Source organism: Miniopterus schreibersii (assembly GCF_964146895.1).
Source record: "Miniopterus schreibersii genome assembly, chromosome: 3".
Lineage (NCBI taxonomy): Eukaryota > Metazoa > Chordata > Mammalia > Chiroptera > Miniopteridae > Miniopterus > Miniopterus schreibersii.
This window is the reverse complement of record NC_138103.1, coordinates 45086195-45103373: the sequence shown is the minus strand read 5'-3', so window position 1 is coordinate 45103373 and position 17179 is coordinate 45086195. Positions and strand designations below refer to the sequence as shown.

Genomic DNA, 17179 nt, shown 5'->3' with positions numbered 1-17179 from the left:
GGGCCAAAATATTAGGTTCAAAAATAATGGACTCATAATTTTAGGACATTTTCAAGTTAAACTTTGGTAATAAACTCTTCCTATTTTCTCCTTTTTTCTATCAGTACAGTCCTTTGCAACCTTTTCTCATCAATGAACACAACAGAATTTGTAAAGCTAAATCATCAAAAAAGCATGAAGTTCCTTATGAAAAATATTTCCACTGCAAGATGAAAAGCTCTTAAGTATATGGTTATGAAAAACTCAGGAGGCATTTAACCCAGGTGCACAAGGCTTGTTTCAACATTTAAAAATCAATGTAATCCATCATATCAACAGGCTAAAAAAAATCACATGGTCATATCAACTGATACAGTAAAAACATTTGACAAAACCTAACACCCATTCATGAAAAAGTAAAAATAAAAAAAAGGCCTAAGGGCCAGTCAGTCATGGCTGAAACCTTGATATAGACACAAGCTGTGCAATCTAGCTCAACTTCCTTAACCTTTCTGTGCCTTAGCTTCCTGAGCTATAAAGGAAGAATAATTGAGTTGTAAACATGAATGTACTATGATTGTGTGTAAATACACATTATATATACCTGTAGATGTTTGTATAGACATCTATTTCTTAGAGTGTTTAATAAAAAACCATTTATGTATTCTCATAATCATAATTTTTATTTTATAATTGGCTAAAAAAGTAACTTATTAAAATGATATACTCTGGCAAGAACTTGATCTCAAACTCTGAACCTGCCCCTGCCCCTAACTCTTATCCTACCCTTTAACTTCTCCAGGCAAGAATGACCTGAGGACAAAGTGGAACGTTTAAAATTTGTCTTTATTTCTTCTCATTCCACCCCCATTTGTGACTGTTTTGTTTGGATGTTTTAATACTTAGCCTTCCTGGGTCTTTCTTTTCTTATATGTAGAACTAAAGTGGCTAGATTAAAGGGCCTCTGAATTTTAGCTCTAACCTATAATATTTTAGTTGTTAGGAAAATTTTTCTTAAATTTGAAACTTTTCGTAACAAACTCTCAGATAACTGCGAGAGAAACTGTCCTTTTTCCTCTTTTTACAGAAGACATGATGGGGAAATAAGCTGGTTTTCATTCTTATAAAAGTAGCGTACTAATATAAAATATTTTACAGTTACATAAAATTTTAAAGTTGTCAAAGCACTTTAACATTATGTCATTTGTCCTACCAGGCAGTATTTTTATATCCATTTACAAATAAGCTAAATGAAGTTTAGAAAGTTTGAAGTGACTTGTCAACATCAGTTAAATAGCAAGTGGAAAATCATGCTGTTTTCTATTATATCATTCAGTTTATAAGTGGGTCAAAATATATAATCCTTTTATGAATTGAAAATATAAATGAAAATTCAAGCCAATGTCTATGCAAGATACCCTCCGGGCAAAATACACGAATCCTCGTTCCATAATTTCTCAACCTGGCGCACAGATAAGTAAATAGCTGTTGCAGTAAACAGGAAAATTTTTGTTTGAGTTACTTTTTTCTCTATGGGGATCAAGCTGTGGAGGAAAGATTTAGAAAACTGGTAGGTTAAAAGCAAAATTTAATAACTGCTTAGTGTCTAATATGCAAGCCATTTCAAAAATGTATTATGCAAAGATTTAATATGCTCCTGTTCTTGTCAGATAACTGAGCCCTTTGGAATCATAAATCCAAAATATATTTTAACCACAGTAATGTTTGAAGAGATTATAAGCATTTGAGAATTCAAGTTTAGAGTGAATACTCCCAAGATAACCCTGCCTTCATTTGAATCATCTCTTGAATTACAAATACCTTAGTTATTTACTTGTTTGCTATGAGTTGCTTTATAAGAAAAATCAAACAGAAGGCAATTCTAAATGGAGCTAGGAAACACTAAAACAAAAAACTCTAATATGCTAAAAGATGACCCCATTTTATTTTAGAAATTCAGATGAGGGAAATGATGAGCTTTTTGTTTAAGTGACAAGCATGGCTTAAAGGAATATTTATGGTCCAGGCATCTGCCATTTGTTTTTATATCTGGTTAAGTTAGGGCTGCCACAGGATACCCTGATGAATTGGAGACTAAGCAGTTTAACCTCTAGGTACCATGTCTGCAGATCCTGGGTAGCGCTGATTAATTTTAGCAAGCCTTAAGAAATGTCAGTCCTCACTCTTTCCTTCGCGAGAGACTTGTAACTGCCTCCTTGTTTCTCACCTGGATGTTCTCTTTGAGTTCAGAACTTCCTGGAACTAATTGAATGTTATATTATCTGGTACATTCCACAGATGCGTGCCCCTGGGCAATCCTCAAACTTATCTTAATTTTAAAATGACTTATGTCTTTGGAATTTCTAGAATTGACGAATTTTTACCAGGTTTTTAGACATCATCAAAATCTATCTCATCTCTATAACATGCTTAAAAATAAAGGAACTGAGCTCATATAATTAGAGATTATATATAGATTTTTGGCTTAGAAATCTGGACATGATTAGTAAATATCTCTAAACTTTCAGTAGACATCTTTCCATTGTCAGAATTCCCCTTCTTTTAATTCTGTATTTCCATTTGTAATTTCTGTAGGTAACCTCACTAATTTTTGCTGGTAGATTGAATTCTTTTTCAAAATAAACATTTTGCCCCCTCAGTTCATCATGAGATTTTATATTTTTATGTGATCTTAACAGAATTAATTCAAGTTATGTGATGTTATAGCAATAGGAGGTTATTGTAGTTAGTAGTCACTGGAAATTTCAGCTCCTGTTCCTTTGATAACAGACTCCCAGGGTTTGGGCTCTGGATACTTGACTTGCATTTGTTTCTTTCACTCACCATAAATGTAGAAAAGGGTAAACTGGGCCAACAAAAAATTAAGGAACATGGCTCCTGGCACTCACTAAAAGAGAGCCCTCAAAATCTGATTGGAACCTTGCCTTCCAAAGATTTAACCCATTGCCGGTTGTATGACAGCTATCAGTTCACAGCAGGGAATTGTGAATTCAAGAGAAAGGATAACATAGTCATTCTCAAATTAATATTTTTTACCAAAACTTATAAGATATGTCAGCTGCATGGCTGGGTATTTTATTTTGTTAATACAGTGTTAAAGAAGAACCTAATTTTGTGGTGTTTATTACTTCATGTTGTTTGGAGATGTCAACAGAACACTCTTAAAACAAATTTGGTATGAGTCTCAATGACTATAATTATAAAATAGTGCATAGTAAATTTTCTTTTCGGAGAATGGGTAATTTTTTTATATATATTAACTGGTGTTAAAATATCTAAATTTAGACATTGGTCTTTATTTTGTAGCTCAACTATATTACATTAATGAAAAGCAAAATAAATGCACTCAGTTGCCATTTTATATCACAGATAATAGATTTTGATATAATTAAAATATTTCCAAAAAAATGTTTTAAAAGGAATGGCATCTTTAATACTTTTTTTCTCAGCCAAATGATATGTTGGGCTGTCATAGTGTTTCATTTGCTGCCTAATATCCCAAAGTGAATGCAGATGGAATAGTTTAAACTGGTCATTTCTCCAGACACTCAAAGCACTTACATCCTTTGAAAATAGTCACTTAATTTATTTACCCCCTCTTACCTAAATTGACAGCCTGGTGGTATTCCACACATATGGCATTGGCATTTTCCTGTTGTTTTCAAGTAGACCACTCCCTTCTAGTAGTGTATGTTCTTTTTGAACTAAATGCTAAAAACTTTGACCCAGAAGGAAGATAAGAGAAATGAAACTTAAAATACGACTATTACTACCTCTTTGGCTTGTGTGGTTTTAAAGAAGTGCCTAGGGATTTTTTTCTATCAATAAGCAAAGGTTGATACGTTATAACAAACATACTTACGTGGTATGTTTGAGCCATAGATGCGTTATGTGTATCTGAGCAATATTACTCATATGTTTTTTATATTCTGAGCATCTAATGGCACTTAATACCTATAACTACCTCCAGCAAGGAGACAGACAGCCTGGTGAGCAGGACAAAGCAGGTTCTGAACTGTAGTCTTGCTCTTAGATCCTGTTTTTAAAATGACTTTATGGTAATTGAAGTTCCTCAATGACCGAAAGGAGTGTAGGAGTTGGGAACACATGCATCCTTCCACGGGAATAAGCAGTTCTTTAAGGTACTGATTACTTTTATTGTTGTTTTATTAGGTTATCATTTTTAAACTTTTGTTACTGAACATAGAAAAATCTTAAAATACTCGAATGTAAAATTTAAAGTAGTATTTTAAATGATAAGAAAGTATGCATTATTTTTGAAAGCCTGCTTATATTTGATGCAAATGTTAGAAGTATGAATAGGACTAGTAGAACTGGTGAACTCAACTGAAATAAAAAAATCAAATTTTACATATAATGTCTTGTTTTTACAAGTAAATAGGTTTTTTTCTATAACCTATCCCATGTATCTGAATCTGACAGTGCCTATTAATATGAGCTTTTCATATTATCAGAATTGTAAGGAAAACAGTTATTTAAACTGTGAGGAGCACAAACTAGTTTTTCAAGATTAAAAGACAACTGAAAATCAATTGAATCAAAATTCTTTTTTTTTTTTTTTTTTTTTAATATATCGATTGATTTCAGAGAGAGGAAAGGAGAGGGGGAGAGAGGGAGAGAAACATCAATGATGAGAGAGTCATTGATCGAGCCCACAACCCGGGCCTGTGCCCTGACCAGGAATCAAACCCCGATTGCCTGGATCCCAGGTCGACGCTCAACCGCTGAGCCACGCCCGGCCGGGCTGAATCAAAGTTCTTAAAAAATATTTATTTTACTCATGACGAAGGTTGAAAAGTGAATGTTAGGTTTTTTCTATTTGTATTGAAGTGTAACATAGGTAGACTACTTTGTGTAGAAACCAAAGAAATGCCTCTTTATAGCATTAGCCAAAGATGTTTGGATGCTACCTTCTTTCTCTCCTTTGTGAGTTTTACCCCTTTCTAGTTGTGAGTCATTCTGTGTATTCAGAAACGATAGCTGAGACACGTTCTAAATTTGTGGGAGAAATGAAGACCTTCCAGTTTGTATTTGAGAAGGTATATCACTATTCATAGATGCCGCTATTCTTTAAGTTGAATTTTACTTAAAATTCATTCATTTATTGAATGAGTAAATGATTCATCGAATCATAAATGAATAAATGATTGAATAAATCCATTCATTTATTGGACAGTTACTGAATGCCTGCTATGTGTTCCAGGTACTAAAGATTCAACAGTGAAGAAAATAGACCAAAGACACCATAAAAAGCCCAAATTCCTGCTCTCATGGAGCTTACATTCTAGTGGGGGGAAGAAATACGTTAGATAAGTAGGTAAAATGTATAGTACATTGAATGTTATTAAGGAAATAAAGCGCAGAGGGAACCAGGTAGCAGTTGTTGGGACGAGTGGAGGTTGAAAGTGTCAGTGCCCAGGGAAGACCCCCGAAGGGCAGAGAGGAAACCGTGCTGGAGGCGAGGGAGCCAGCCCTGTGGGTACGTGGGGGTGAGCGCTCCCAGCCCGGGGGCGCTGCAGGAGCGTGGGGAAGGCGAGAGCAGAAGCTGAGGAAGGCGGGCGGTGGGGTTCAAACCAGAGAGAGCTGTGCGGATCTTAGTGACAAACTAGTTCGATGTAAGGAGTCACCTTGAGCCAATCACCCTCAACTGAACATACTAGATTCTTGCTGCCCTTACAGGCTTTCAAGGGTAACTCATGGAGAGCTTCACATTTATGAAAATAGCATGGAAAATACGGAATATCTCTGAGGCCCTCCAGGCCTGAGACTGTTTTCTGCTGGGCCGAGTAGATGGGATGCATATGTCCTGGCCTTCTCTTCCTTCCCCTTCATAAATTTGAATGTGCTTTTAAGGAGGAGATCACTCTTCTGTTTGTTAACTGTGCATTTTATGACAAGCCAAATTAATTACTTCTGAAAATCCATCATGCGTTTTTCTCTTCTCGTTTCTCCTCTAGTTTTCTGGTCATTTTTAATCTCCCTCTTCTCATTTAGGTGCTCTTTATTTTCCTTTCTTGGTTTTCAGATACTGTTTAACATAAAATATCTTCACAAATCCACCTTGAAGGCGCTCTTTTATGTGAAGGATTGTATAGCCTCTTGTCACTGAAAATGTGAAAATAATATTAGAAGCTGTCATTATAACAAGGTTTTGTGTATGTGGAACTTTCTTGTTCTTTATTCCACTTCATTTGTCCTCTGCAAAGCTGAAGTAGATTGTCATTGGTGTCTATTTATGGGCATGAATTTCAATTTCAGGGAGAATATGATACAGCTGTGCCTGAAATTGAGAGCCTAATAAACACACCTGGAAAACGTAACCTTTGCGAGAAAATGTAAATTTGCCTAAAGTCTTCTGTGTCAAAATTGAGAAAATGGTATCACATTTGACAGTATCTGCACTCCAAATGAAAGGCTTTATAGAGCAAACGGAAAGATTAAAGAAGTGACTTTATATAGCTTCTTTAATAACTTTGTATCTTAAGAGATTACATATATTAAATACTTTCAGGTTGGCAACTGGTGTTTTAAGACATTGTTTTGTTTTTTTCCTCTCTTACCTGTTAGTCTGGTAGTATTGAGAACTTTATCAAGATCTTTGATAAATTGATTTATCTTCTAAGAAGATATTTGCTACCAGCAAGTGCTGAGTCTCTATATTTTCATCTTGGCTACTAAGATAAGAAATAAACCCTTTCTATAGTTAACATCTGTAATTTGTTGAATAGGATAAAAGTCTCAAATACTTGTATTTTTGCAAATTTTTCCATCTTTAAAAGTGCCTTTTAAAAAAAGAATAGGTAATATGTGAGAAATTTGTAAACATGTCATTGAGATTATTTAGTTTTAAGAGTCAAGTTTATATTCTTCCATTCTTTTAAAAGTAGAATTTCTAAATTAATGAGGCTATAATTTGAAGGAGCTTTATTATTCTTTTAAAACTATTGCAAACTAGTCAGTTTTGATAAAAATAAACCCCCCAAATGACAATTTTAATTGAAAACACATATATCACCCTGTATTTAAGTGACTTTGCAACTTAGAAATATACCAGTTTTTCTTCAAGACTTTCCATTCTTTATAAACCCATCGTGACATGTGGGTTACTTTATTTCATCAACACTCTGAGTTTCATACTCTCTATACATCAGTGAGAAATATACCCATGATCTCTTCCCTCAGCGAATTCAGTATATTTAACACTAACCGAAAATAAATTTATTGCAGACTTTGCTGTAAAGGATATTGCTCAAAGATATGGCAACAAGTGACCCCTGTTTACTTTATAGGCCTTAGCAGACAACTCTAGAAGGTGACATTTGTGTTACGACCTGAAAGATAAAAGCAATATACGTTTGCAGAGGGCTAGGAAGAGGCACAAATAGCAGCTGCAAAAGCTATGGGAAGGAATTGCTTTTATATTTGAGGAACAGGGGGAAGGGTAGAATGACTGAGGCATATTGAGCCAGGGGGAGACTGGCATATAATATGGTTGAAAAGGTAGGAAGGGCCTTGTAAGTCAGGATAAACAATTTTTGTATTATATTTTGTATATTCCCAATATAATTGTGTTTTAGATAGTGGGGTAAGTTTTTTTATGTATTACTTTCAAAGAGCACATAGGAAGCACAATGAAAAATCATACCAGATCCCCATTCCCTTTGTAATTCTTCTTGGAGGCAGCAGCTCTTACTTGTTTATTGTGGGATTTTTTTATTGTCTGATTTTGTATAATTTTAGTTTTATTCTTCTGAGCTTTTCTTTGCAAATGGAAACATATATAAAAATATATACATATATTTTTAATACAAATAACTTATTATACATACTCTTCTGCTCTCTGTCTTTTTTAAAATAATTTTTTAAAATTCCAGCTGGTATACAATATATTAGTTTCAGGTATACAGCCCAGTGATTAGACATTTATATAACTTACAGTGTGTCCATCCAATAAATCTATTAACTATCTGGTAATAGATTCATAGTTATTACAATATTATTGATTTTATTTCCTATGCTATACTTTACACCCCCATGACTATTTTGTAACTGCTAATTTGTGCTTCTTAATCCATTCATCTTTTTACCTACTACCCCACTCCCCTCCCTTCTGGTAACTATCAAAATGTTCTTTGTGTCTAAGAATCTGTTTCTGTTTTGTTCATTTATTTTGTTCTTTAGATTGTGCATATAAGTGAAATTGCATGGCATTTGCCTTTTTCTATCCCACTTATTTCACTCAGCACAATACCTTCTAGGTCCAGCCATGTTGTTACAAATGGCAAGATTCATTCTTTTTTATAGCTGAGTACTATTCCATTGTATATATCAACCACATCATCTTAATCCATTCATCTATTGATACGCACTTAGGTTGCTTCCATATTTTGGCTATTGTAAATAATGCTGCAGTTAACATACGGATGTAAATGTCTTTTCAAATTAGTATTTTGTATTTCTTTGGAAAAATACCCAGAAGTGGAATTGCTGGGTCCTTCTTTGTTGTTATAGCCTTTGTTTTAAAGTCTATTTTGTCTGGTATAAGTATTGATAGTTCAGCTTTTTCTTTCTTTTTTTTCATTTCTATTTTCATGAAATATCTTTTTCTATATCTTTACTTTCAGTCTCTCTGTGTCTTTCTATCTGAAGTGAGTCTTTTGTAGACAGCATATGTATTCTTATCCATTCAGCACCCTGTTGTTGTTTTTGTTGGAGCATTTAATCTATTTGCATCTGAAGTAATTGTTGATAGATATGTATTTATTGCCATTTTATTTTTCATGTTTTTTTTTTAAATATATGTTTTTATTACTTTTAGAGAGAGGAAGGGAGAGGGAGAGATAGAAACATCAATGATGAGAGTCATTGATTGGCTGCCTCCTGCACGTCCTCCACTGGGGATCGAGCCCACAACTCAGGCATGTGCCCCAACTGGGAATCGAACCTTATCCTGTTATCTCTTGGGTCATAGGTAGATGCTCAACCACCGAGCCACACTGGCCAGGCTTATGGTTTACCATCTTTTTTTCTTCTTCTTAAAGAAAACCCTTTAACATTTCATGTAATACTGGTTTGGTAGTGATGAACTTCAGGTTTTTCTTGTCGGGGAAGCTCTTTGTCCTTCAGTTGTAAATGATAGCTTTTCTGGATAGAGTAATCTTGGTTGTTGGTCATTGCTTTTCAACACTTTGAATATTTTGTGCCAATCTCTTCTGGCCTGCAAAGTTTCTGTTGAGAAATCAGCTGACAATTTTATGACAGCGCCCCTTTAGGAAATGAATTGCTTTTCTCTTGCTGCTTTTAATGTTTTCTCTTTGTCTTTACCTTCTGCATGTTTAATTATGCTGTGTCTTAGTGTGGGCTTCTTTGGGTTCATCTTGTTTGGGACTCTCTGTGCTTTCTGGACTTGTATGTCTGTTTCCTTCGCCAAGTAAGAGAAATTTTGTCATTTTTTTCAAATTTCTTGCTCTCTCCCTTCTCCTTCCAGTGTCTCCATGATGTGAATATTGGTATGCTTGATGTTGTCCCTGAGGCTCCTTAAGTTATTCTTATATTTTTGGATTCCTTTTGCTGTTTTGAATGGGTGTTTTTTATACCTCATCTTCCAAATTGGTGACTCAGTCCTCTGCTTTCTAATGTACTGTTGATTCCTTCTAGAGTATTCTTCATTTCTGACTGGTCCTATTTTATGTTTTCCATCTCCAGTTAATGTTTCTTATTGACACATTAAGAAGTGTCAATAAGAAACATTGAAGTTCTGAGTTGATCTGTCCTTGCTTTAAATTTATCAAGCACCCTTCTAACCAGTGTTTGGACTCCGCATCTGGCAGGTTGCTTGTCTCCATTTTTTTTAGTTCTTTTTCTGGACTTTTGTCCTTTTTTTCATTTGGGACATGTTTCTTTGTCTCCTCATTTTGTCTGCTTCCCTGTGTTTGCCTCTATGTATTAGGTAGAGCTGCTACATCTCCTAATCTTGGTAGAGTGGTCTTATATAGTAGGTGTCCAGTAGAGCCCAGTGTGCAGCCTCCCCTGTTATCCAGGTTGCTAAAGGTGCACCTCCCACTTCCCCACCCCCCCATAAGCTGTATGCACCCTCCTGTTGTAACTGAGCCTTGATTGCTGTTGGCGTGTCAAGGGGAGGGATTGGCCCCTAGGTGTACTTGCAAGTTAGTGGATACATGTCCTTTTATAATTCTGCTGCGTCATTGTTCACAAAGTGGAAGTCTGGGGGAAGTTCAGCAATAATAATATTAATGGCAACTAACAAAATAAGAGTGAATATTTCTTGAGTTTTAAACTTTCAGTGTGTCGGGCAGTGTGCTAAACTCCTTGAATCTTCACTACAGCCCTGACAGGTTGTTAGACCAGGATTATATATGATGAGGCTGAGGCTCAGAGAAGTTAGTGTTTTGCCCAAGGCCACACGGCCAGAGCCACTAAACAATTGCAGGTCTTTAGGTTCCAGTTACTTATTACCAGTGAGCCGCTAAATGGAACAAGCCAGTCTTTACCTCTCTTAAACTTGTCTGCCTCTTTTTTTACACTGTATTAATATTAGCTACCTCTTCAGCCTTTTATACACTGTCCTTAATGCAGCTACATTATAAAAACAAGAATGAAACTACATTCTGGTCTCAGACGAAATACATAGATTTGAGATCTAGCACTGCTCCTAACTTATTCTTGAGAAAATCAATATTTATAGTATTGTTAAGAGGGTTCAGTGAGATAATGCCTAGAACAGCACATATAAACGATTAAATACATGCAACACACTTTTCATATTAAACTCCTCTCCAAGGACTTTGCTTCTTAGGGGATGAGAAGTTTTTTCCTGATTCTCATTGAAATCCCAAGTGTTTTGTGGACTAAGTACTACTTGTAATAGCATAGTGCTGAAATAATTATATTTGCTGTACTTCAGTAGAATCTCAACAGTCTTGCCTAAGCGAGATCAAAATAAGGATTTAATCAGCTAGAAAATTCATCCATCCTAGGAAATTTTAATACCTCTAAAATATTTTATCCTACATGAGAAATCATCTTTTTATCATTGACTTCATCATTGTGAAAATATGTCAGACTCATCACAAGTAACTTCTTTATACTTTTTAATTCTAAATGCTTAGCAACATAACTTTCTGTTCTAAGCAAAAAAAAAGAGGCGGGGCGGGGGGGGGGATGTTAAATTCTCCCAAAGCAAGTATTTGAAGGTGGAAAGTGTGTGAACCCATGCATTAGGATTTCTCTTAGTGCTTTTGAAGAAATAATTTAGACATGGTATTCTAGCATACTTAAAAACATAAACCTAACTTGAAACCTGAAGTTGTATAGAAATTATTCCAGTTCTTATTTCATAAAAGAGATTCTTTACATATTTGAAAACAACTTTGATATCCCTTCAAATGTGGGGTGTTTTTTTTTAGGATATCAGAACAGTTTCAATTTTTAAAAAGTATTATATGTGGCATGCCTTTTATGTCTTCATCCAAATTATGATAAAAATATTGGAGAGAATCAAGCATGCAATTCTAAGTCATTCCCTGGATAACTTTCTGAAAGATCTTCATCAAATCTTAAATTATGATTTTAGGGCTATCTTTGTTCAGCTTACAAATCCACTTCACTATAATCCTGTCCAACTCACTTTATCTCCATTTTAACCAAAGGATTATAATGACCGGTCAAAGGGCTTGGCTGGAATCTTGTTGCATTATGTTTATGACATGCTTCTGATCTAATTTTTTTTATACTATGAAAAACCTGGTAAACTTTTTATTAAAGTATAATGAGAGATACTCTGCCATTGATCTCTTGCATCCCTACTTGTCATAAGGAGTATGCCAAGAATGTAAGGTCCTGATTAATTTCTACCTGGGTTATTTCTCAGGCATATGTTTATAGTGAGCAACTTTGAGGGATGAGGTAATGTCTCCTTCTGAGACAAAGAACAGTCTTGCTTACTGACTGCTATAAAACAGCAGGTTTCCCGAACTCAGAGTTCCTCTCCTGTGATGCTTCCCACTCTGTATTCAAGAATCGATCCATCTGGGCTTATTCACAACACCCCCATGAGGCGCTATGAGTAATAAAGTCCTTTGTTTCTGACTCATGAAAAATAACAGGTTAACTTATTAGCTTTTAAGTAGGGTAAAGCCCTAGACCAAAGTTTAACACATATAGAACAGCACACAAATCATAAGGATAAAGCTTAAATGACCAGAAAGTGTACACACCCATGGTAACCATTATCCTGACTAATAAAATAGGTTAGCATTGCAATTTTTTTTAACTTCGTATAAACGGAATCAAACCTTATATATACTTTTGATCTGGCTTTTTTTCCTTAGCATTATATTTGTGAGATTTATCATGTGTGGTTGCAGGAATTCATTCATTTTTACTGCTATATGTTTTTTTAAAAATGTTTTCATTGATTTCAGAGAGAGGAAGTGGGGGGAGAGAGAGATAGAAACATCAATGATGAGAGAGAATCATCGATGGGCTGCCTCCTGCATACCCCCTACTGGCGGTTGAGCCTGAAACCCAGGCATGTGCCCTCCGAACTGTGACCACCTGGTTCATTGGTTGATGCTCAACCACTGAGCCACACCAGCCAGGCTTTATTGCTATATGTTATCCCATTGTATGAGTGTACTACAATTTATTTTTCCATACTACTACTTATGGACATTTGTGTTGCTTCCATTTGGGGGCTATTATGAATAATGTTGCTTTGAGTGTTTTTATATAGTATGTCTTTTGGTGCACATGGCTATTGGATATATCTTTCTGGAGTTACAGTATATGTATCTGTTTACCTTTAGTAGAAAGTGCCAAAGAGGTTTCCATGGTGGTTGTACCAACTTACAGCCTCACTAACAGTATACAAGTCTCAGTTATGCTACATCCTTGCCAGCATGATGTATGGTCAGTCTTTTTAACTATAGCTATTCTGGTAGGTATGAAGTACCAAGATATTGTTGCTTTAATTTGCTATTTTACAACTATGTTGAACATATTTGCATATGCTTATTGGCCCTTTGGATAAACTTCTTCTTTTATTGTTGGCAACTATGGGCTTTTAAAAAAAATTTTTTTTTCAGGTATGTTTATTGACTTTAGAGAGAAAGGAAGGGAGAGGGGAAAGAGAGAGAGAGAGAAACATCGATCGGTTGCCTCCTGCACGGGATCGAACCCCCAACCTAGGTATGTGCCTTGACTGGGAATCCAACCTGTGACCTTTTGGTGTAGGGGATGACGCTCCAGCCAACTGAGCCGTACTGGCCAGGGCTGAAGTGCTTTTTTAAGACAGGGAATATTTCAATGGTTTTAGAGTTTCACTCATGCAAGATGGAGATCTGCTGTACAACAATGTACATATAGTTAATCCCATTATACCCTACACTTAAAATTGTTAGGATACATTTATGATGTGTTTTTTTAGCACAACTTTATAAAAAGTGGAAAAGGAGACTTCTGTTTGTTCGATCTTTCCTTAATACTGACACCCCTAACTCTTATACAATGTTTTCTTTAAAAGTATATTTTAAAGTAATCTGTTTGTAATCTGATAGAAAGTTTCTTAATTGGTGAATAGAAAGTTTAATTGGTGAATATATTTCTGATCAAAACCTTTGCATAAATTAAATTCTGACTATGACCAAAAATATGAAGGTAGAAATATACATTTTTAATTAAATAATAAGATTATGTAATAGTTCTTATGAAGTATTCATTTATATCATTAATTTGGGAACCTTAATTTAATGTCCCTTAAATACCTAGCTTATGATTAACTCAATTTTTAAAAATATTGTTAGCATTTATAAATGTTTTTCATTATTAAATTTAAATGTACTTTTGGATGTGTATTTTTATCCCACATCTGTTATAAATCTGTCTAAGGGATCTTGAATTGATGCCTTCCATTTGTCTCTGCAGGTTTTCCTGCAGCAGACAGAGGCATCAAAATAAGCACTCCATTGATTTTTTCCCCCTCTATTTTTAAAAAATGCCATTGTAGTATGTAAGTGTTTGAAGAGTTTCCAGGAGACTTTAGAGCCAACATCTTATACACCTGATTTTCTTGTCCATTCCTGTCTTTACGCTTTAAATCAAAGGCAGCTTTGAGGGGCACAGGAAGCCACAAAGTAGGAAAGTGAGTAGTTTGGCACGAAAGCAGGGAGAGAGATATAGTGGCACTTCTTTGCCTTGGTGGCAGACAGTGGGTTGTGGATGGGAAGGGTGTAAGGGAATTTATGATCTCGCTGTGTGTAAGCTTTTGTATGTAAATATGCATATCAATCTTAAGACATAAAATTAATTGGTGAATCTACATTTTCAGCTTCCTTTTTAAGCATTAAAATTAGCACTATTGAGACCTGGTGCAAAAAAAACCACACAGTGATAAGTAAAATCTTAGATGAAAATAGACAAAACAATAATAAGAATTACTTAAATGGAAAGGAATACAGCTATATGACACACTGAGTGATACTGTAAAACAGGAGTTTGCAAACTTCTGTAAAGGTTCAGGTAGTAAAATTTTTAAGCTCTGAACGCCATACAGTCTCTATCACAGCCCTATCATTGTAATGTGAAAGCGTCCACAGAATGAGTGTGATGAGTTTCCAATAAAACTTTATTTAAAAAAACAAACAGGCAGTGGCTGGTTTTGGCCTCCAGGCTATAATTTGCAGACACTTGCCTTAGAATTTCAATAATATAATAAAACCACCTGAGAAATAAATTAGATAAATTCAATTCCCTCCTCCATAATATGGGAAAAACATTATTTCCAGAGTCATTTCTAGTCCTGACATTCTGAGGGTTTGTGAAAGCTGACTGGAATCGGTAGTGGCAGCGCACATAATGTCTGGCAAGGTTTTTTATGTATATGTATCTGGTGCCCCTTGAACCAGCAAGTTAAAAATACTGTGAAATGTACTCTTACTTCACAGAGCTGTTATCGTAACTGCTCTCAAGTCATGTTCTCGAAGATCATCCGCAAGGGAGAAATGCAAAAGGTTCCCGCTGTTCTGCTGTGTTAGCAGAACATGACTATTAAGGAACCTCCTCTGAAAAGACTAATGCCACGTATTAGCTCAAACTGGGAAAAGCACATGCTCAGCTCTGCATCTGGCCGGGCTGAATTTCGCTGCTTAGATGGCAAGCTGCTCAGTAAGTGCTTCTTTTAAAAGAAAGTGGAATCAGGAAAGCTAGTACATTCTGGTCCATTTCAGCTTTTTCAGTGTGTCATCTTCCTCATCTTTCCCCACAAACGGATCCATTCCTGGCTTCTTATTGAGTCTTCTCAAATCTCATCTTTCGTCTTTCTTTGGCTATGTCTTAGTATAACCCTCATCACCTGTTCCACATCTTGCTAATCTCTCTCTGTGCAGCCCGACTCCGAAGCATACATGCCCCACGCGTAGCAGTCAGTGTTCTCTGCTTCAGTATTGCCATCGATTCTTCAAGAATTGTTTTGGCTTGTCTCCTGTTATATAAAATCTATTCTGTGTTTCATGGAGTCCAAACTGAATCGGCTTTCATTGCTTATGATTGTATAGATTTTTTCCCCTTATTTTTGATGGGCTGGCTAACAGCCACAACTCTCATTAGTACAGGTTAAAGAGCAAATGTTTATTTTTTTAATAAGAACCTGAACAATGACATAAATGGAGCCCCCTAATAGCTCTCTACAATTTATTGGTTGCTTTGCTTATCCCATTTTAAATATATAAGTGAACACATCTAAACCAACTTCTTAGGAACAAATTTATATCCTAAAAAACACGGGGCATGAATTATACATTTTATATATCACCAGAGGCCAGTATCTATTAATTTAATAAACTTTGAAGTTGTTTGAAGATAAAGATTTCTATGTGATTTAACTGCAAGAAATAATTAATGGTACAGCCCTGATTATCTCTCTTCTCCAATGACAAACTGATAAATTAATATTCTTGTTTACATAATTTCTCCAAGTTTGTTTAATGAGATTAGTTCCTTGAGTCCCATTAATACTGAACAACAGGTAAGACTAGATTTCCACAGCATGGAGTAAGAAATCTTCAAGAGCTGTTGAGAGTAATGTCTTCTATCCTCTTACTAAAAGTTGGCTGCAAACAATAACAAAGCACTTCTTTTTATTGTTCCCTACTTGTCTAGACATTTAATATATATGTTATCTTTTTAATTCTCCAAGTAATCTTTTGATATACATATTATTTATCTATTAGGGATCTTTAGGTTGCTAGTACAGAAGATATATACAAATTATAGAGATTTTGTTAGTTTACTTAACTGAAAAATCTAGAGGGAAGTCATTTTAAAAATATATATATATCTTTATTGGTTTCAGAGAGAGGAAAGGAGAGGGAGAGAGAGACACAAACATCAATGATGAGAGAGTCATTGATCGGCCGCCTCCTGCACGCCCCCTGCTGGGGATCGAGCCCACAACCTGGGCATGTGCCCTAACTGGGAATCGAACCCCGATCGCCTGGATCCTAGGTCGATGCTCAACCTCTGAGCCACGCCCGGCCGGGCGGGAAGTCGTCCTTGAGGTAGTGTTTGATCTAGTGGCTCCAGCATGTCACCCAAAACCATTCTCTTCACTCGTCTCTGCTCTCCGTGGTGATGGCTTCATTTGAAGGCTGCCAGTCTTCGTGGTAGGGCATGCTGTCTTACTCACTTTCAGTTGCAGAGCATGCCTCTTTCTTGGTACTTCTCTCCCTCAAAAAGAAAAAAAAATTCTATCACCTCTTAAGTACCTCCTTCTAGTATCTTAGTGGCCTGAATGAAGTCGTGTGCCTGTCCTTGAACCAGTCACTTGCACAGGGGAGTGGACTTCATTGATTAAGTCAATCTAGGACCACCCTTATTGTTCGGGGTGAGGTTAGTACTTCCCAAAATGCGAGAAGGGCTGTCTCCTAAAAGAAATTGAGGCAAATGAGGGAAAATAGATGTTTGACAAACAACCAGTCCCTACTGCAGCTCTTCCTCATTTTATATAAAAAATAACTTCAACAAGTTGTAGTAGTATTTATTGTGTGTATTATGTGCTAGGCACATGCTTAGTTCCTTAGTTATATTTAGTCTTCAAAACCATCTTGAGAAATAAATGGAATTAATTTTTGTTTTAAAGAAA

General features: G+C 35.7%; 1 protein-coding gene across 6 annotated transcripts in view; it reads left to right on the top strand.

The window, feature by feature from the left end:
* Positions 1–17179, top strand: part of FER (FER tyrosine kinase) — a 315987-nt gene that overhangs the window by 211455 nt on the left and 87353 nt on the right. The gene's annotated exons all lie outside the window — the stretch shown is intronic.